Raw genomic sequence first — 21318 nt, forward strand, 5'->3', positions numbered from 1 at the left:
AAATGTATTCCTTTACTCCTTGAGTTTGCATTTGATCATGTGGCTTGCTTCTCAAGGCACTGGGGACCATGATATAGGGAGGTGTGAAATACACTGGTGTATATGGGCCTCCTATGGCGTTCTTGCAGCCATGTTGGGAATAACATGCCCCAAACCTAGGGTACGATCTGAACTCAACCTAGCATAGCCCAACAGAGCTTGGACACCCACATAAGAGAGGGGGACCATAGAGCTATTGTTTTAGAGCACTGGTTGCAGGTAGTTGGCTTCTAGTGTTGATATTACAATGGTTAACAGACACAAGCAGACCATAAATCCAAGTGTTAGAATGCTTGGATGGACACAGGCATGTTGGTTCTGTTGGCTTCATTTTATAGATGAGAACACCAAGACTTGAGCGGGATGAGGGACTCACATAGATATAGATGGCAGTTCCGAGGCTTAGAGCCAGTCTGTCTGTCTGATCTCTTGCCACCACTCTTTCCCCTCCAATTCTATGGCTTCCCAAGGCTCTGGGCTGGGTGACTTGACTCACAACACCCTATGCTATGACTGACAGAATTCAAGGCCTAGAGATTTTATTCTAGGAACCAGTGAAAGGCAACACAGGTATTTAGAAGAAATGTACTTTGTTTCTCAAGAGAATTTACAGCTGGTCAATTAATAGGGAAGGGATGTGGATTTCTTTTCCTCCATTCTGTATATACTCATGGTTATACTCGAGCTTTCTCCCTCCTGTTGCCAACACTCATGGCAGTCTATTGAAAAGAAATTTTCTTGTTGGCCTATCAGTTTCTGTCCCTACATCATCACCTCTCTCCCAGGCCAGGGGTTATCCCTCCCAGGCCTTCCTATTCCAGTCTGGTCATCCCTAATCCATCTTCCCTTCTGCAGCCAGATTCATCTTTACAAGATATACATCTGACTCGGTCCCTTCTCTGTTGAAAGCTCTTCAATGCCATCTCACTGCTTTCAAAACAATGACAAATGATCTGCATGTGACCTACAAGCCCTGTATGACCTCTCTTCCACACACACATACCTCCAATCTCAACCTCTCCAGCCTCTCTTGCCATGTGCTCTCTTTCCCGCTATTCCAAATAGTCAGCATGTTCTATTTTTCGTGAAATGCACAGGGCTTCTATGTTTCTTCTGACCACAGGGCGTTAGTTGATTCTGTTCCTCTTGCCAGGATACTCTGCTCCTTCCACCTGGTTAATTCTTACTAGTCCTTCATATTACCTGTTGATTTTCACTTCCTGTAACCAGTATCTCCCTTCTCAGACTAGGCCACATTTCCTATCATATACTCCCAAGCCCATGTTCCTTTCCTGGGTAGAAGTGGGAGCAGCTGGGTGCATGAGCATGCATTGATTGTGTGACAATAATATGACAGGTCCACTTTGCAAGAAGGCATTACGACCATGATATGGTAACCATCACTTCCCAGTACCTCCATTCCAGACACACAAGTGCTGAGCTAAGAAATAAATGAATGATCAGAGCCTCACCACCTGTCCCCAACCCACTCCTTCACACCAGGCAAGAGTGCCTTCTTTTCTCTGATTCTCAGATAGTGCCCCATCATGGCATTGCTCTGAACTCTTTCCAGCAAATTCCACTAGATCCACCTTTACCTTATGTCTGGAATTCACACATTCATCACACACACACACACACACACACACACACACACACACCACCACCACCACCACCACCACCACCACCACCAACACCACCACAATCACTACCACCACCTTAGCCCAAGGTGTCCCTATCATTTAAATCTCTACAGACTAACAGCTTTTGCTCCTCAACTGTCTCTTTTCCCTTCCTTTTTTTTCTTTTTCCTTTATTGTTGGTCATGGAACTTGAACTCAGGGCCTGGGTGCTGCCTCTCAACTTCTTTTACTTGAGACTAGTACTGTGCCACTCTAAGCCACAGTTCTTATTCTGGTTTTCTGGTGGTTAACTGAAGGTGAGAGTCTCATGGTCTTTCCTGCCCTGGGTGGCTTTGAACCACAATCTTCAAATCTCAGTTCCCTGAGTAGCTAAGATTATAGGTGTGACCCACTAGTACCCAGCCTACTTTCTTCTTCTTAATGCAGCATGCAGTGCTACCCTGCTCAGAGCTGTTTTTCTCCCTACTCCAACAGCCTTCCCAGAGCTTTATTTCCGAATAAAAGGCAGACTCTAGTTTGCTCTCATTTCCTATTGCTCTTCCGTCAAACCTGTGCTAGCTTTATGAAATGTCAGCAGTTCCATGACCAACCAGGTAAAGGAGAATGGCCTAGCCAAGCCTTACTTGGGGTAGTGGTAAAGTTGGTTTAATACCTCTCTTCTCCTACAACTTCCAAAGCTCAGCCATGCTTCTGTGATCCTGGGTCTGCAGGAGGCAGCTGACCTGGTGACTTACAAGGACAAAAGGCAGGACACGGAGCTCAAGTGGCGTTCCATCTTTCTCTATCCTGGAGGATCTTTGCCATTCTCTGTTCCATAAAGCACTCCAATTCCTGACCAAAGCCCAAATAAGCACAGTCCCTCTTTTGGCTTGTTCTGCTTGTTCGCAGTATATGGAAGAGGAAAGAAGGCTAGGATAGAAAATGGCATATATTCTTGAGCTCAGGAAACTGGTTCTTGCTGTGGGAACTTTGAAAGAATCTCTTCTGAGGGAAGAGAAGCAGCCAGCCCAGCTCTCGTAAAGAGGCATTGAACACACACACAGGAACTCTGGGGACCACTTGGTGGGTTAACAGACAGGAAAGGCCTGTACCCTTATTAGTTTTGCAGAACAACAGACTGAGGTGAGCTTGGGTCCATTTATTTGAGGTCCTGGATCCCTGGAGCCCCTGTCATGGGAAAACAGGCCAGGAAGAAGCTTTCTGGAGAAGGAGGACAGAGGTCCCTACCCAGGGCCAGGTCAGGATCTTGCCATTATGACCAGGTCACCAAGGTAGGTGTCCCAGAGTAAATTGCTTCCCATTTCCTCAGTCTCTTACATCTTTAAGTATTTACTAACCAGAATCCTATGGGCCTTGGGAGCTCATAGACATTTTATATGACTTGCAAAGCACTTTTAAGATATGGTCATTTCACCTACAAATTTGGATTTATGTTTGCTTACTAAAATCAGCAGTCTGAGCAGCAGAGGTTCTGATCATTGCCTGGCAGTGATTGGCTGAGGCTGGTGATGTCATCTGCTTTGAAGGACACCCTGCTTTCCCCATTTCACATAGATAGCAGTTTCCTCACCTGGCCCCTGCACAGACTTCAAAAGCGTAGCATCTGTGCTGCCAGATTCTAATGAGTTCTGTGACCTTGGCAAGGTCATGTGGTCCCTCTGCATTCAGTTTCCTCCTCTGTAAAAGAGAAGCCACCACTGAGAAGTGTTGTAAGGCTCACTGAGGTCATACATGTGAAGTACTGAGAAAACACTCGGTGTGCCAAGTGCCCTGCCGGCTTTGCTGTGGTGAACGATTCCCTTCCCCCTATCCTATCCCTCTGGTCTCCTGAAGTCCCAGCCCCAAGCCTGTGACGCTCCTGATTTACTATGGAGCACTTGGCTCAACAGTACACACCACCCTCCAAGCATGGGCAGGGCTCTGTAGCTAACATTGTCTTTGGGATTTATGTGCCTACATGTGTATTCTTTATTTCTTTCTTATTATCTTTAAGTAGAGGTACCTAAGGGGTTTCAATTCGGCATGCCAGCTTATGAGTATAATGCATCTTGATCAATATCACCCTTTCCATCACTCTTCCCCATCTTTCCCAACCTCAACCATCCCCTCAAGTTCATACATACACATTGAGTATTATGACTGCATTCACCATCCTTCTTCTCTCATTTATCCATCCCATGCCCTTGGCCTCGCCCCTCCCAGCAACACACATATGCATTCTTCCTCACTTTGCACAAGTGTGCATATGCACACACATAGATACATGTGTGTGCACACAGTGACATTCAGGCACAAACTCATGAACACCAGAGGATCCAAACCATGGCAGCATTACTTGACATGGACCAGCATTTCTGACTCATAAGACAAATGGGATTTGAAAGGCAGATGATTCTGTTCCAAGCAGGAAAGATGTAGCCATTAATCTAGGACCCCTTCATGTCCTTTATGCTATGGGGTGTCAGCTGACCCAAGCTCCACGTGACCCAGGCAGAAAGATCCTTACAAGAGTGAGTGCTTAAAGTGTTTTCTCTTTCCCAGAGATGGCCCGGCATGGAAGTCTAGGATGGTGTCCTGGGACTCAAATAAAACTCACCTGTTTTTTCAACTCCAATTTTCAGACATATAGGTATTACCAAAGTGGTATTTTATGTATATAAATGTTTGCCACATACTAGCTACAATAACAAGCTGCTTATATGCATATAATACTTTCAGATGTACACAGGCATGTGCATATGTATATGTACTAAGAAAATCTTACCAGGTGCCCTTGTAAAAGTAAGTGTTAGAATTTCATCTGTACTCCAATCATCCCTTCTTTGTTCCACGAAGTCTGGGGTTTGGGCTTAGTTATGTCTGGAAGCATAGCCCAGTGGCACAGACCTAAACATTTAGGATCACCTTTTGTAACTAGAGTCAGGATTTCCTTACCACACTGAAGACGGAGTACTGGAATTTAAGATCATTCCAACAGGAGAGACCAGGGCCAAATTAGGAGGGACAGTGGGCCAGGGTGAGCCTTCCCAGGACGTCAGCAAGTTAACACTGTGGTACCCTGTGAATGAGGCCCAAACCCACAGAGGGGACTTGCCCAGGTCTTAGAGGAATGTGGACAGTACAGCTTAAAAATGAGGCTTGCTAGTGTATAGTTCTTGGGGGTAGGGGTGGGGAGTTGAGCCTTAATAGTAATTTAGACACCTTACAACTAGGTTCGCCCGTTTGCATTTTATTCTCTTTGCCAGTGGGTACCCTTGCCAGAGGAAGGGATCTTGCGTCCCTACACTTCCTCGCAACCAGAATAACCTAGGACTCAAAGGCACAGACTGCACTGGAATGCAAATGACTGCTCTATGTGCTCATCTGAATAATCTTTGTGCATTTGGATCTCACATTTTTCTTTCAAATTGGAGATGCAAGTTAGTCTCCCAGCTAACAAAACACTTTCTTCATCCTGCACCGAATCCCTCAGCAAATCCCCAAATATCTTTGCAAATCTCAAAGATATTAAGGCATTTAACTTTTTTTTCATTTAGACCTTTGAAGTATGCTGTGACCAGAATAATTTCAGAGTTAAAAACCTGTCAACTGCATGGGAAATTAAGGAATGCTTGTCACCTCAGTAACTGGGCTGATAACTAATTACTTATAGATTTTAAGTCAAATTTGAGAAAGATAAATATTTAAATAAAGCATATAATCATTTAGAACTAGCACTAAGTGCTTTGTAATTGTTGTGTGGGGAGAAAACATTGGTCTGGGTGGTGTTTCTGTCATCTATGATGGGATAGGAAGGAGATGTTATGGGGAGATGGGGTGCCCATGGTGTGTGTGTGTGTGTGTGTGTGTGTGTGCAACTTAGGCTCTCATCCATCACAAGTTCTAGAAGGCTCCAGGCTGTGCCTCACAGCCACAAGTGGGGGCTCTTCAGGACTATTGCAGGGGCAGCGGGGAACTCGAGGTTCATTTCTTCCATGCAGATGGTTGGGGAAGGCCCCACTTTTCTTTCCCAGCCTTTCTCTTGACTTCTGCATCTTTTCCTCCCACTGCCCTCCCTTTTCTTGCCCTTTTTACTTTTAATGTTTTAAAAATCCTTCACCTAGATTCATTCTCTGTCTCTCTGAACCATTTGAAATTAAGTTGCAGACACCATGACAGTTCATCCTTCGGCGTGCACCCGGTGATGCGAGGGGAATAAGAATATCCCTCTCCACAATGCCGCTGCCACCGAGTGCTCACCTCTGAAAGAGCCGATACAATATTGTCTCCATTTTCTGAGCTCTTCCCAAGACATCTTGTGTGGCTTTTTGATCCCTTTCCATCGATCCAGGATCCAAACCATACTGGCCTATGACCTACAAGTTAGATCCCTTTGGAGTCCTTTCCTAGAACAATTCTTTCACAGCATGCATGTATGAGTGGGTGTGTGAGGGTGTGTGTGCACATTTATGCATGTGTGTGTTTCATAAGTGATATTTGTAAAGGTCTGAAGCCTATAAATTTTCCTACATTCTGAATTTGTCTGATTGTGCCCTCATAATTAGTTTCTGCTGAAGCATGTTCACCAACAATATTATAAAGTTACTGCTGTCATTTCTTACTCCTTCCCATCTGATGATCCATCCGCTCAGGTTCCATCATGGGTGATGTATGATTATGTAGTTAGGGTCAGACTTCTCAAGTTCCAGTTATATGATGAAGTAAGACATGCAGACGCTCCCGAACAGTATGGGGCAATCTTTGCCGCCCTTTCTTCCTGGGCTGTGAGTTGTGCCACTGAGCTATGCATCCACACTCTCTATGCTACCTGCCTGCCACACTTAGTGCCCATTGGTCTCAATGGTCAAATCACCTATTGTGCTTTCATAGCGCTCATGCCCAGGCAAGCCAGATCTGACTTGGTAATGGCACCAAAGATCCAAGAGTAGTAATGATGACATTTTGGATATGCCAAAGAGAAACTGGAAAACATACTCACATGCCTTTTTCTTGTAATATATTGGGGAGGAGGCATGCCAGTACTGGAACTGGCACAAGACCAAGCATTGTCCATTCGGCTTTCCTGGCACTCTATCACCTTTAGGTGTGTGTGGTTAATTGGAGATAGGAGTCACACAAGCTTTCCTACCCAGCCTTGCTTAGAAGTTTTAATAATCAGGCTTCAGCATTCTGAGAGCTAGGATTATAGGTATGAGCCGTTAGTGCTCAGCCAGCATATAGTTTAATGAGCCTATAACTTATTATTATTGTTTACTTCTTACTGTGCCTAATTCTGTTCTCTGATGATCTTTTACAGAATTCCTTGATTATACTTGTTGAAGTCAATTATTATGCTATTGATTATAATATGTGATGATATTTTCAATACATTTGTTATTTATTTATAGATAGTATATCTGGCTATGTAACCCACACTGGCTTTGAACTGGTGAACCTCAAGTGCTGAGATTATAGGCATGCACTACCAAGCCCACCTCTTTCTCCATTTTTATTAGGTTATAATGAAGTTTTATCCTTTCATTCTCTCCTCTCCGCTCTTGTCCTGTTCCCTCTGCCCCTGCTCATCGCTACAAACTCATTAATTTTTTGAATGTGTTAATATCCATTACTAACATTACTCTTTTGATGCTCAAATTGTCTCACATTTGTGCACTGAAGCCTACTCCAGCTGGGTCCTGTGTCCTTTACAAGTGACCCAATTAATCTTCAAGCTCTCACTTGCTTTCCTAACAAAATGGGATGCTCCAGGCAGCCCATGCAGCTTTCTGGCCATATTTCCTTGTTACCTTTGGAGAGGAATGATGAGTGGAAATCAGGATGCTGTTGCATCTCCAGATGGGAGAACATGGAGGGAGGAAGCTGATAGCCACAAGTGACCCACCTTTGTCCACCCTTGCAATGAGGCTAGGATGACCTTGAACTTGAGGACATTTTGCCACTTTTTCCTGGGTTCATAACTTGAGGAATTTGTAATCCAAGCGTGCTTGAACTTGGCTTTAAGCTCTCCACCCCTCTTTATCTGGAAGTGGGAGCTTGTGAATCTTCTGAAGATGCTGGCTCAATGTCATGCACAAATGCACAAAACAGGCTCAACCGACAGCCATTCTATGGTGTCATTATTGGGAGTTTTTTTTTTAACTGGGGTGTGACTTTATTTGATAATATGCCTAATTTGCAAATGTCCATGCTTGGCTTGTGCTGCCCACATCCAGATGTGGAGTGGATCTTTGAACATCATGTGGACAGTCATGGGACGTGTGTTCTTCTGTGCTGCTCTTCATGGGATAGTCATGTGACATGTATTTTTTTGAGCTGGGCTTCCTTGGCTCAGCACTGGGTCTGTGTAGGTTGTCACTTCCATGAAAGTGTGTTTTCTGCACCCTGATCCCAATCTGGACTGGCCAGGCAGTGATGCCTGGACAGCTTCAGAGACAAGAATCCAGAATCTCCACCTTGGTTCAGGTTCTGAATTTATCTTGTTGATGTCCCTTCAAGCCACTTCAAAGTCGTTTTTGTAGGCATCCATCTACTTCCTTATAATCACTAATGCATCTCTTGGACCAAAATATTGTATCTGCTACAGATGAAACCAGGAAGGTTATGGATGAAACATTTAGTGAAACACTCCAGATGGACATGATTAAGGTCTCAACTGCTGAGTCCCAGGAGCCCTGAGCTGGGAGGGAAGAGAGCTCGGTGGAGCATCAAGGAGCAGCTGCCCAGAGCAAGAGATGCTGACAGCTGATGTGACTCAGGTGGGCAAAGAAAGCCACCTTCCTTTGGGCTGGGTGGCATGGATAAGAGGAAGACAAGAATTAATGAGACGTAGGAAATAATTTAGCAAGACAGCAAGCCCCAAGTGGCAAACTTCTCCAAATGTCTCATTTGTCCAAGGAGATGAGGAAGGTCCACGGCAGAAAGGCTGGCCTCAAGAATTTCATTTCCCTGATGGTATTCAGATTCCCGACGCGATCGATAAAAGTACAATTAGCGCGCCAGATCGCATCAGATGTTTTTAACCTTTAGGTGGTGGCCGCATGCATATTAAGACTCAGCTTCCTCCAAGCTGTCTTACACAGGCAGGATAAGTCTTCGCTACATTTGACATTTGATGTTATAATTTTAACATACCTTAAAAATTTCAGATAAAGATTATTTCCTTTTTTTCCAAGCTGGGAGCCAGATGTAATTGCTTTGCTCTGGACTTCAGATCTAAATCATTCTGCCAACTCATCCTGTGGTTATTAAGGACTTTATCATTGGGATGTGTACTGCATACATCACAGTTGGATTCAAGGTAAACTTTTCAGTTCTTCTCAGGTATGAAGATTAGTTCAGCAAATTGTTCAATCAACTAGTCAACTCATCAGGAAACTTCTGTACATCCAGAGGATTTTTCAGTCATCCAAGTAGAAAAGACAAGAAACAGGGATGGAACTTGGATGGGGAGTATACAGTGGTGCTCAATAAATGCTTGTGGAATAAACATAAAGTAAAAAATATAAAGCTTCCAGGAATGAGCAGGGTCTGTGTTGTTCATGGTTTGGTGGCCTGAGTCAATTTCCTTTGTCTCCCCACTGATTTTAGTGGAAATGGAGTCCTGTTCTGTGAGTCCCAAGCCCATGCTTTCACCATACTACCTCCAACAGCTCCCTGCTCCCTGCCCCTGCCTCCTAGCCTTCTCCAAAGGGGTGTTCAAACACAGAAATGCTGGGTGCTACTGTTTTGGAGTTGGAGAAAGGCCCAGCATACATTCTCATCCAGCGCTGGGAAACAATTTGGAAAAATTTTTTGTTTTGTTTTCTCTTTCTTTTTTTTTCTTCTCTCCCTCCCTCCCTCCCTCCCTCCCTCCCTTCCTCTCTCTCTCTCTCTCTCTCTCTCTCTCTCTCTCTCTCTCTCTCTCTCTCTCTCTCTCTCTCTCCCTCTCTCTCTCTCTCTCTCTCTCCCTCTCTCTCTCTCTCTCCCTCCCTCTCTCTCTCTGTCTCTTCCTGTGTGTGTATGTGTTGGTACTAGGGCTGCTTGCATTCAGGGCTTAGGTATAATTTTACTCAAGACTGGTGTTCTACTTTAGCCACAGCTCTATTTTCAGCTTTTTGTTGGTCAATTGGAGATTGGATTCTCATGGAAATTCCTTCTTGGGCTGCCATCACCCACAACCCTCAGATCTCAGCCCCCTGAGTAGCTAGGATCATAGGTCCAAAACCCTAGTGCCTGGCTCTTTGGACAATTTTTAGATCACAACTGGAAGAGACTCTGCTGCCGTAATTGCTCTCCTTCATGTAAACTTTACCTTCGCTCCATCCCTACCCTGCTCTCCAACTTTCTGACTTTTGTTTCCTGGGGGGACCTCATCTTCAAGTCCTACCTTGCTTGGGCTGTCATTTCAGGGCACTCTTGACACTGAAAGAAGTTAGTTCTCAGCAGCAGAGGAGCCAGGAAGCTCCTCCTCACTCTCAGTTACCTCAGCTCCCCCCCCCCCCACCGGGCAGCAGGACTTGGCCAGGAGGGAAGAGCAGGGGGGCAGTCAGGACAGTTCATATGGAGGGGCTGGATATGTGCAGGAAGGAAGAGGCAGGGAAGAGGAAGGAGATTCACCGAGGGAGGGAGGGAGGGACAGAAGGCGTGCAGAAGTAGGAATGGGTCTGTCATGGGAAAGTGAGTGAGGCCAGTTCTACCCAGAGCGAAGAGGGAGCTTAGATGGAGGCATAAGACCTGGCATGGTGCAAGGGGAGGGGGGCTTGCTGTAGGCTCCACTTTCCTGTGAACCCCTGGCCTTGTCACCATGAAAACACATACGTGTGTGCACACAAACATACTTGTCCACTGCACACTTATGTGGGTTACACATATTGCGTGCGGACCTACAGGCAAGGACTATGAAGAGTTTTCTGGGGATTATAGGGTCTTAGAACAATAAGGAACCTTGGACATCACAAGGCATCCAAACGACCATAACCCCCACCCCTATCCCCCCACCCCTGTCCCACATGTGCTGACCTCCTCTTGATGTGCTGAATCCAGACATGGCTGCCACATGTTCTCATGAACATATGTTAGACGAGAATGACTTTTCCAGTCAAGGTCAGCTCCACCCAGCACAGTCATGAGGAGCTCCCTCTCCAGGACAGCTTGTGGGGCAGGTAACTCCCACTGCACAATGCTCCTAAGCCACTGGAAGTCTAGCGGTTTTCCATATGAATCCCTATCAGGCCCCCCTCCCGCCTCAAGACAAAGTACTTCCTTCCCAGGTTAAAGTCGTGGTTCTTTCAAACTGCCCCTAAACTTAAGGACAATCCTTTAGATGGTTGCTCACTGGTCAGGGTCTGGGCTACCACCGACAGTCCAGGCCTACTCTAACTATTGGCTCTTCCTGAGGTCCCCAGAGCTTCAATGACATCTTCATCCTCAACAACTCACAGAGAATGCATTCCACACAGATCCTGCCACCTTATTCAGAACAAGTTGCCTCCAATTTTGTAAACTGAGTATGTTTGGTTCCATCTACTGTTGACAGGAATTATGATCTGATCTGGGTTTAACTGTCCATTATCCAATGGGGTGAATCCTGATCTTGTCTTGTGTTCATTCCTAATTGACTAAATCTATTATATATTAGGCCAACAGTTTGACATTGTGTTCCACACTTAGATTTCTTTCTAGGGTAGCAGGTTCTGTCAGTCAGACCTCTAGAAAAACGGCTTTTCCATCAGCTCTCAATCCATTCAGGTCCTTCTTTCAAAATGAAAATACCACTGGGCACTGGTGGTTCACGCTTGTAATCCTAGCTTCTCAGGGGGCTGAAATTTCTGAGGCCTACAGTTCAAAGCCAGCCTGGGCAGGAAATTCACAAGATTCTTATATCCAAAATGCCAAGTGGGGGTTTAGTTCCAGTTGTAGAGTGCTAACTTTGAGCAAGAACACTTAGTGACAGTACTTGGTCCCTGAGCTGAAGCCCTGCATTCAAGCCCTAATGCAGGCATGAATAAAGAAAATTGCCAACTTTATTGCAAGGCCAGATCAAACCCAATTTCCCCTGTTTGAAAGATCCTTTACATTGGCTCTATGTAACTGAATTTCAAGGTCTCAGATTTTTGACCTCCTCCTTTTGCATGTGCAAGTAAGTGCCCATGCACTTGCAAATTCATAAGGTCCATAGATTTCTCAAGATTTTCAAGGAGACTCATAAACATTTTGAGACCCATTGACGAATGTTATTTCCTTGGCATACTCTCTTTCTCCTCCCTGGAGCCAGGTCTGTTCATTGGCTCAAGGGCCAACTTGTCATCTGTAGAGATCAGAGTTGCTACCTCATCGCTCATGGACCACTGGGGAAATCATGGCAGTTCAGAATTGTCCCTAGGTCTTGGAAAGTTTCCAGGGAGTATGTTTGGTCAAGAAGATAGGGATTGAGAAAGGTGTTCTGTCACCTTCCTCTAGAAGACATGGAAAGCTCAGCTTTGCTTTGGCAATGAAACGTCTGTGCCTTGTGAAGCACAGGCTGCATCAGGATATCTTTTTCATGACCTGGTTCTGACGCAGGACACTGTCCTGAGGACTTTGAAGACAAAGTGCTCCAGCCCACATTAGGGTGTTTGGCACTGAGCATGACTTTGTAAATAACTCCACCATTGGATAAGACCCAAGGGGATCAACTAATGTGCTGACGTAGACTCTATAATATCTGAATAACTCAAATTAGTTTCAGGAAAGAAGATTATTTTATCAGAAGAATGGAGAGCGATCCTAGGGAGCTTGATAAACCATGGCTACGGAAACAGAGAGCCTTTGTACGATAGCTGGGGCAAATGTCCTTCAAAGGTGAATGTGTCAAGGGCTTGATGCCCTTGCTAAGATGCGACAAAATGTGAAAAGATGGGATTTTTAAAAAATATCACATCTCCCTACATTAACTTAGCTCATCTACAAAATAGTTTCCTGAACATCACACAAGTTGCTTTCCCTTGGGGAGTTGGTAAAAAGTGGGGATCTGGAAGAACACAAGTTTGTGGGCCTTCCAAGAGGTAGAGCCTTGTACACATCCCTAAGAGGATTGTGGAATACCAACTTTCTTTCTTTCTTTCTTTTCTTCCTTCCTTCCTTCCTTCCTCCCTCCCTTCCCTCTTTCTTTCTCTCTTTCTTTCCTTCCTCTTCCCCTTTTTCTCTCACTTTCTCTTTCCCTCTCTCTTTCTTTTTCTTTATCTCTTTGTCTGTCTGTCTCTCCCCCTCATAACTTCCTAATTCATGATGTAAAATGGTTTAGCTCTGACACAAATTCACAAGTGTGTGCTGCCTAAAGCAATGGGACCAGACCATCCTTAACTAGGCCTTCCAAGCTATAGGTCAAAGCAAATACTTTTCCCCTTTTTGCAAGGAGCAAATTAATAAACATGCAAAACAAGTACAGGGCCCATACATAGTAGGTAATAACCAATGGCAGTAACTTAAAATTATGGCTCTTCCTTGTCCTGTCTTGTGGGCCTAAAGTGGCCAGTTTTGAAAATAAACCAAGAAGCAAATAAAGACAATCTAAGAGCAATCTGTTTTGTGACAAAGATAAAAAGAAAGAAAGAAAGAAAGAAAGAAAGAAAGAAAGAAAGAAAGAAAGAAAGAAAGAAAGAAAGAAAACTAGGTGGGAGGTTGGGGGAGAACCCATCTTTGGCCAGGTGAGAAGATGAAGGAACATTCCAAGTGTCCATTATGAGGTCCCACAGAGGGACTGCCATAGGCTTAGCCTCACGGAAATGGTAACCATGAGAGTGGAGATCACATTTTAACTTCAGTGTTGGGAAGAAGGAGGAGGAGGAGGAGGAGGAGGAGGAGGAGGAGGAGGAGGAAGAAGAAAGAGGAGAAGAAAAGAAGGAAGAGGGAGAGAAGGAGGAGGAAGGAGGAGGAGGAAGAGAAGGAGAAGGAAGAGGAAGAGGAGGAAGAAGAAGAAGGAGGAGGAAAGGAGGAAAGGAAGAGGATGAGAAGGAGGAAGAGGAGGAGAAGGAGGAGGAGGAAGAGGCGGAGGAGAAGGAGGAAGAGAAAGAAGAAAAATAGTTCAGGCATTTGTAATCAGGAGAACAACAACTAGCTTTCTAATCTGCCTTTTGGAAAATCAAATCTACATTAAGAAATCAAGCTTTGCTCTGAGGCAGGAATGAGGATTCTCAGCGACAGCTTCATTTGTAAGTTTTGTGTGGCTCTTGAAGGTCACTCGTACCTGAGACTTCATCCCATTTTGCAAACAGAAGCCGAATCTGCAGTCCCTTTGCAAGAGCAGGTTAGACAAGGAAACAATAAATGTGAGCGCAGTGCGCTACTTAAGAGGCCTAAATTGAATTGCATTGACTTTTTACAAAGCCACAAATTGCTCATCTTATTCAAGTGCCTGAGTGTTTGCCTTTTGATGAGCTTCACGCGAGATACCTGCGCTGACAGTCCTGTGAGTTGCCCAATTTGAGCTGTCACTGGAAGCGCTGAGACAACGTCCTAGGCACAGGTCTGTGGAGACTCCCAACTTCGGAACCCTCACCAAGGTCAATGTACTCCAAGATCAGGCTGTCTGTGGGGGTGGAACCCCTCCCTGAAGACACAGCCACACTTCACTTCCTTTCTGCAGCCAAACAAGGCAGTAACTGAAAAATACAGGCTTCTAGATTTGCCGAAGTGAAGAAAGAGGAAAGAGAGAGGAACAGTTATTTCAGCCCAATAATGTGTGTGGTTGAACCCCTGCTCATGTGTAGTGGTGTGTGTGTGTGTGTGTGTGTGTGTGTGTGTGTGTGTGTGTGTGTGTGTGTGTGTGTGTGTGTGTTGGAGCATATGTGCAGAAGGTAATTAAATCTGGGAGTGGGTGTGGTCATACCAGTGACAGACCAATCAAAAGAGAACCAAAGGGGCTGGGAGTTTGGCCTAGTGATGGAGTGCTTGCCAAGCATGCACAAAGACCTGGGTTCGATCCCTCGGTACCACATACATAAAAAAAAAAAGCTGGAAGTGGTGCTGAGGTTCAAGCGGTAGAGCTGTAACCTTGAGAAAGTCCAAGGATAGTTCTCAGGCCTGGACTCAAGCCCTGGACTGGCGAGAGAGAGAGAGAGAGAGAGAGAGAGAGAGAGAGAGAGAGAGAGAGAGAGAGAGAGAGAGAGAGAGAGAGAGAGAGAGAGAGGGAGGGAGGGAGGGAGGGAGGGAGGGAGGGAGGGAGGGAGGGAGGGAGAGTAAGAGAGAGAGAGAGAGAGCTTAGAACTGGAGAGACAACTTCTGAGATGCTGAAGGGACATGTTAATTTGAATTTGAGGGAGTCAGGTCAGATTTAGAAGTTCAAATGGACTCTGGGCTGGATTGTTCAGGATCCTGTGATTTGCACTGGCTACACCTGTGCCAAGGATTGAAGACCAAATTGCCGGGTCTATGTCTATATGTTTTTCCAAATAACCGCAAGACCCACATCTGCCTTGTTTATCCAGAGTCCCTGGCCTGTAGTTAATCTTCTGCCCTCCCCTTTGAAGGATCAAGTTTAAATTCCTTCTTAGAATTCCTCTAGAATCCAAAGTGGGGAATGGACTGTGAACAGCCCAGCGTGTGAAGACACTCAGAGCAGTAAAGCATACCTCTGTGTTTGGGCTGAAATTGCTGTTTCTTCCTCTTTAAATCTCTTTAAATAACACCAAAGCTTAACTTCACAAAGTAAAGTATGTTGTAGGATGAAATGGAGTCATTCTTTTTTTTTAGAGTTAACTATGCTTCTTTTTTAATGTTTATTATTATAAAGGTGGTATACAGAGGTATCACAATTACATGAGTCAAGTAATGAGTACATTTTCTTTCTTTCATACATTGTCTTTCATTCCTTCACTCTCTCCCAGTCTTTTTTTTTTGTTATTGTTGTTAGTTGTGGGCCTTGAGCTCTGGGCCTGGGTGCTATCCACCACTAGAGCCACAGCGTCACTTCCAGTTTTCTGGTGGTTAGTTGGAGATAAGAGTCTCATTTACTTTCGTACCCAGACTGACTTTGAACGGCGATCCTCAGATCTCTGCCTCCTGAATTATCTAGCATTATAGACGTGAGCCATTGGCCCCCAGCTCTCACAGTCATTTTTATTAGACATTTTTCTTTCCCTCCTTCCTTTTTCCTTTCCCTCTTTCCTTTTTTCTTTCCCTCCTTCGTTCCTTTCTTCCTGCCTTTCACTTATCTTTCCTTCCTTTTTGGTCTTCCTTCCTTCCTTCCTTCCTTCCTTCCTTCCTTCCTTCCTTCCTTCCTTCCTTCGTTCCTCTCTCTCTCTCTCTCTCTCTCTCTCTCTCTCTCTCTTTCTTTTTTTCTTTCTTTCCTTCTTTCATTTTATGCTGATACTGGAGCTTGAACTCAGGACCTGGGCATTGTCTCTTAGCTTTTGCACTCAAAGCTGATATTCTACCACTTGAAAGCCACATCACTTCCAGCTTTATACTGAATAACTGGATGTAAGTGTTTCATGGACCTCTGTCCAGGCTGGCTTCAAATTGTGATCCTCAGATCTCAGCTTCGTAAATAGGATTACAGACAAGAGCCACCAGTGCCCGGCATGACCTTGCTTTTTTAGCTATCAGTGATTTTTTTCCTTCAGTCTTTTCCTCCCTTTCTCCCAACACACACACACACACACACACACACACACACACACACACACACACACACACAATCTTTGGCTTATAAAATTCAAGACAGCTCTCCAATAGGAAGTTTGCATCAAGTACACAAATCTTTTTTTAAGGGTTATGCCTGAAATATGGGGCATTTCATGGTGAGATGCCATGAACTTTGCTGGAAACCTTTTGCAATCACAGTTATAAAGAGTCACCCCTGAAAGAAACATAGATTTTCTACTACTACTCCATATAGGAGTAGTAAAAAGGAGTTACAGAAGAACTCCAGAATACATGCTAGAATTTCCCCTTATTGGTTTTGGCTCACGTCACTCACATCTACATGGCAGAAATGAAACAATCACTAATGGTACTGCAGTGTTCTGGGGCAGTATTGTGTAGTTCCGAGGTGCCTCTGAATCCTCCGATTCTACAAATATACACAAATGGTCCCTTTCAACGGGGAAGGCAAGTGAGTCCTTAGAGAATCTTTATAGCTTGCCCAAATTACATAGCTGGTAAGCAGGTAAGATTTTATGCAAGTCCAGACCTTCACAGAGTGATAGCTCAGTAAGGTCTGAATCCTAAGTGACATCTGCTCGGAGCGGGTAAGCCTGATAGGGTGCCCAATAGCTGTGTCAATGGCTTTTCTCCTGCTCAAAAGTTTCAAAAGGTTTCATCCATTCCAAGGTACTTATGAAGTCCGATAGGTGTCATCACTATGATAGATGGACAAGATGAATAGATCTTGTCTTGACCTCCTTGGAGCTTATGGTCTGCAGACAATTGAATCGAGGGTCAGAGACTCAGCAACATCTCTAACAAATGTTCAGGAGTGGATGCATTTGTCAGCTTTCTACTACCACAAGGAAAACGAGACAAGCAGCTTACAAAAGAGGAAAGATTGTCTATCTCATGGCCCCACAGTTTTTTTTGGCCTGATGTCTATCTAGGCAAGCTGATCAATTCATTTGGGCAGAAATCAGAGAGAAAGACCCTAGAATTTCTAATGAGGCCACACCCTTCATATTCTAAAATATCCCCTTGGGCCCCACCTCTTAAAGGTCCCACCATTTCCAAGGACCAGTCCTTTAAAATACAACCTTTGGGAGGGCATTCCATTGAAAAGTCAGGAACTATGTGAGTCAGGAATGATCTCTGAAAACTTTGGAGAATGCTTTGAAATATCGTATTGAGGCCTCTAGCTGAGTGCCAGTGGTTCACACTGTAATCCTAGCTACTCAGGAGGCTGAGATCTTGGGATCATGGTAAAAAGCCAGCCAGCGCACAAAAATCTGAGAGACTCTTATCTCCAATTAACCACCAGAAAACCAAAAGTGGTGCTGTGGCTTAATGTGGTAGAGCACTAGCCTTTAGCTGAAAATCTCAGGAACAGTGCCCAGGCCCAGAGTTCAAGCCCCACAACCAATCAAAAAAATTATATTAAGGCCTCTAAATATGAGTGGATGGATAGATGGTAAGTCAAAGGAAATGCTTGGACGAGTAACAAAGAGTCCAGGTAAACCCATGTAGAGAGAACAAGACAAGTAGATAATAATGAACTATGTAACATTGCAGCCAGGCCAGCCGGCCTGCGTTTTCTTCACCCTTGGGCATTTGTCTAGGCTACTGCCTTAGGTGGATGCCACTTCTCCTCCAGCCTAATGCCCTATTCCTGATAGCTGGGCTAGTCACACTTGTGACCGCCGAAGCCTTTCTTGACTTTGCCTTTGCAGGTGAGAGGAGACCCCACTGAAGCAGAGCTGTGCACACACCTCTATTTTAGCACTCAATGCTGCAAATCACTGTGGGCTTGTCAACTAGGCTGAATCCTGAGGGGAAGATTGTATTTCCAGTGCATGTGCCATTCGGGACACACATGTGGAAGTAGCAGGGTGGGCTTCTGATGGTGGTGAGACTTCTTTGAGTTCCCCTCCAGAGCCCCTCCCCACCCCTACCACACTTCCTCCCATACAGCCATCCCCCTGGGCTCTGCTGAGCTGACTTAAAGTGCCAGGTGAGATTCTGTGGAGTCTCTTGCAAGGTGATTGTGGAGAGCCTGAGTGATTGCTTGGCAGGCCCCAGGTGCCATGCCTGCAGGGAGGCAGGAAGGGGGCACAATGAAACCTCCACACCCATCTCCTATTAGCACTAACAAAGACAAATCGGAGGCCGCTGCTGGAGTGCTTTGCCTGATAAGTGTAAAGGAACAGACTGATTGCTCCAGAGTTGACAAGTGACAAGGAAGGAGGCAGCAGGTGCTTCTGAATGCCCCCCGGGGGCAGCAGGAACCTCTCTGACTGAGGGGGCTTCCGGCTCAAACGTGGAAGAGTGCTGTTCTGCTCAAGGCTGGCCCTTGGTCCAGTCTTCTTTTATCTTGAACAGGTCTTAAACTGAGGTTCCTCAGATCTTTGAACCATTTCCAAGCATCACTCCAAACCCCAGGTCTCACCTGTTCCCCAAGATTGCCCTACAAGCAAGCCCCAGGTGGAAACAATTAAGTCTTTATTAGGAGGTTGGCCGTGAAATGCTATTGGAACTCTAGCTCCAGTCCCTTCCTGAAGACCACTTTCCCTGGATGTGTTGGGTTTTGAAATTCCATGAGCATCTGAGGGTCCTACAGCCCTACCATGTCTTGTCACCTCCAGTGACCTACCAGTTACTTCATTCTTTAACAAGAGAGCAGGTTTGGATGAAATCTTAGCCTAAGTCCACTATGCGAGACAGACGCCAATGAAGCTAGTCTGCTTGAAGCAGGAAAGGCCAGATTGGGGGAGACTCCTTACCCATGCCTGAATCCCCACAATAATCTCACACCTCTGCAGAGGCCCAGGGCTCACAGCACTAAGAACCTCAGGCTCACACTCTCTGTTCAGCATCCAATCACATTCGCCCACTATCCTGATCTGTGTCCACTGCTCAATTAGTACATCTATCAGGCTATTGCCTTTTCATCTAGGTTATGGCTGTCCTCAGACTTCGTGGGATTTTTGTGAGTGAAGTGGCAGGCCCCAGGTCACCTGATTGATGGAGAGTTCTGGGCTCAGACATGCACGGCTTTCCCTAGGCCATCACCAGATGGACAACAGCCATTCTGTACCACCCGGCACTCTTTCCCTTGTAAATTCAAATGAATGGATGCTGCCTGACAGGCCAATGTGCTAGCCGATTTATATCAATGAGCAAAATGAGGGCTAAGGAAGTGCATGATTCTGGGCTTTCTCTGGCATCACAAGCTGATTTCACTCTGTGCATGGGTGAGCACTGCTGGACGCTACCTTGGGCAGCCATAGGGAGCTAAGGTCGCATTGCTACGGTTTGGTTGTGTTCTCCAGAGGTTCATATGCTAGAACTTTGCCCCCAATGTAGTTATGACAACAAGGTAGAACTGCTAATAGGTGGGTACAGTGTTTAGTTCACTAGAGGCCCTACCCTTTGAAGCGACTAATGTAATTCTCGTAGGACTCTTCGTAGTTCTCAAGATAGGGCTCTCATAAAAAGATTGCACCTGAATCCCTCTGACCTTTTGTCTCAGTCTGTGACTGCTTTCTCTCTCATACTTGATCCACCATAGTGCCAGGCCCTGTGATATGAGATAGCCAAGAGGATGTCACCAGAGGCTGAATCAATGACATACCTGATCTTAGACTTAGAGCCTCCCAAGCTGAAAGCTAAAGAAATACCTATTCTCTCTACTATTTTCTCAATATCCAGCATCAGGTGTTTTGTTATAACAACAAAAAATAAACCAAAACATTCTTATACCCTTCCTGAAATTGTCATAGGAGTATTCATGTATTTGTCAGTGGGAAAAATGCTAAATATTTGTCTCATATCAGTAATAACTTGTTACTGTTAACATTATGGTCTCCATTACCTTCCTTCCATCCCAAACCTCCATGACTCCTTCTGTGAAGCCTCCAGGAAGCCCTTCCAGCTACATTCCTTGATTGTGATTTAATACTGCTCCTTTACACTGATTTGGGACTGTTGGCCTTAGTTCCTGTCTAGGAACTAAGCAAGTGGGATATCTAAGCAAGTGGGAAATCTTGAGTTTAAATCCCACCCCCCCAAAAAAGGTCAAAGGAAAGGAAAAAAGAAACATCTCAATGTAGCTTTTTCTTTTTTATCTTTGGGGCTGTGATCCACCTCAGCTTACTTTATTTTTTTGCCAGTCCTGGGGCTTGAACTCATGGCCTGAGCACTGTCCTTGGGCTTTCTCAAGGCTAGAGCTCTACCACTTGAGCCTCAGCATCATGCCTGGAATCGAATCCAGGTGTTCATGCTTGCTAGGCAAACACTCTACCACTCAGCCAAATTCTCGGCCCTCAGCATATTCATTGTGTATGGTGTAAGATAGGAGGTCAAGAGCTTTTAAACTCCATGGTTTTTACTTGACATCCTCTCTCATCCCAGATTTATTTATCCCAATTCCTTCCATTCATTTGATTATCTTGGTGCTTTTATTGAAAATTAGGGGATATTTATCAGTGGGTCTGATTCTGATCTGATTCATTTCTGTGTCAGTGAATTTTTAGAATATGTTATTATAATACTATGTTGTCTTTTATAATGTAATTATAGTATCACTTGAGATAAATTAGCAAAGTCCTCAAACTCTGTTCCTTTTGTATTTTGTCACTACTTCTTTGATTATATAAATTCTTTGCATTTCCTTTTAGATTTTGGACCTGCTTACCAGCTTCTACAAGAAAACTTTATGGGAATTTGTTTGGATAGCTTTCAACCAATTCAAAACCTGGCATCTTGGCAATATTGATTCCTCTGATCCATGACCACACTATAGCTTTTTGTTTATCTTTCATAGGATTCTGTAGCTTTTATCTTATAGATTTGCATATATTTTGTTGCTTATTCCAAATCCTTTATCTTTTTGATGTTATTATAAATCATATTTTTCCAGGGTTCAATCTCTTACACATGGGTAAGAAGATTTTTGTATTTTTCCACATGTTATTAGCATTAATTAGTTGTTGTAAGGAGTTTCATTTTAACAAGTCCATATATGTATGCAATG

This window comes from Megascapheus bottae, chromosome 12 (assembly GCF_031878675.1).
Source record: "Megascapheus bottae isolate mThoBot1 chromosome 12, mThoBot2.hap1, whole genome shotgun sequence".
Classification (NCBI taxonomy): domain Eukaryota; kingdom Metazoa; phylum Chordata; class Mammalia; order Rodentia; family Geomyidae; genus Megascapheus; species Megascapheus bottae.